The sequence below is a fragment of the Enhydra lutris genome, unplaced genomic scaffold (assembly GCF_002288905.1).
Source record: "Enhydra lutris kenyoni isolate GAN:26980312 unplaced genomic scaffold, ASM228890v2 scaffoldscaffold78, whole genome shotgun sequence".
NCBI lineage: Eukaryota > Metazoa > Chordata > Mammalia > Carnivora > Mustelidae > Enhydra > Enhydra lutris.
The window spans coordinates 3,935,240-3,936,502 of record NW_019154162.1 but is presented as its reverse complement, the minus strand read 5'-3'; positions in this window follow the sequence as shown (position 1 = coordinate 3,936,502).

Below are 1,263 nucleotides of genomic sequence, written 5' to 3'. Positions count from 1 at the left end.
AAAATTCTCACCAAAATACTAGCCAATAGGATTCAACAGTACATTAAAAGGATTATTCACCATGACCAAGTGGGATTTATTCCAGGGCTGCAAGGTTGGTTCAACATCCGCAAATCGATCAATGTGATACAACACATTAATAAAAGAAAGAACAAGAACCATATGATACTCTCCATAGATGCTGAAAAAGCATTTGACAAAGTATAGCATCCCTTCCTGATCAAAACTCTTCAAAGTGTAGGGATAGAGGGCACATACCTCAATATTATCAAAGCCATCTATGAAAAACCCACCGCAAATATCATTCTCAATGGAGAAAAACTGAAAGCTTTTCCACAAAGGTCAGGAACACGGCAGGGATGTCCATTATCACCACTGCTATTCAACATAGTACTAGAAGTCCTAGCCTCAGCAATCAGACAACAAAAGGAAATTAAAGGTATCCAAATCAGCAAAGAAGAAGTCAAACTATCACTCTTCGCAGATGATATGATACTATATGTGGAAAACCCAAAAGACTCCACTCCAAAACTGCTAGAACTTGTACAGGAATTCACTAAAGTGTCAGGATATAAAATCAATGCACAGAAATCAGCTGCATTTCTCTACACCAACGACAAGACAGAAGAAAGAGACATTAAGGAGTCAATCCCATTTACAATTGCACCCAAAACTCTAAGATACCTAGGAATAAACCTAACCAAAGAGGCTAAGAATCTATACACAGAAAACTATAAAGTACTCATGAAAGAAATTGAGGAAGACACAAAGAAATGGAAAAATGTTCCATGCTCCTGGATTGGAAGAATAAATATTGTGAAAATGTCTATGCTACCTAAAGCAATCTACACATTTAATGCAATTCCTATCAAAGTACCATCCATTTTTTTCAAAGAAATGGAACAAATAATCCTAAAATTTATATGGAACCAGAAAAGACCTCGAAAAGCCAAAGCAATATTGAAAAAGAAAGCCAAAGTTGGTGGCATCACAATTCCGGACTTCAAGCTCTATTACAAAGCTGTCATCATCAAGACAGCATGGTACTGGCACAAAAACAGACACATAGATCAATGGAACAGAATAGAGAGCCCAGAAATAGACCCTCAATGCTATGGTCAACTAATCTTCGACAAAGCAGGAAAGAATGTCCAATGGAAAAAGACAGCCTCTTCAATAAATGGTGTTGGGAAAATTGGACAGCCACATGCAGAAAAATGAAATTGGACCATTTCCTTACACCACACACGAAAATAGACTCAA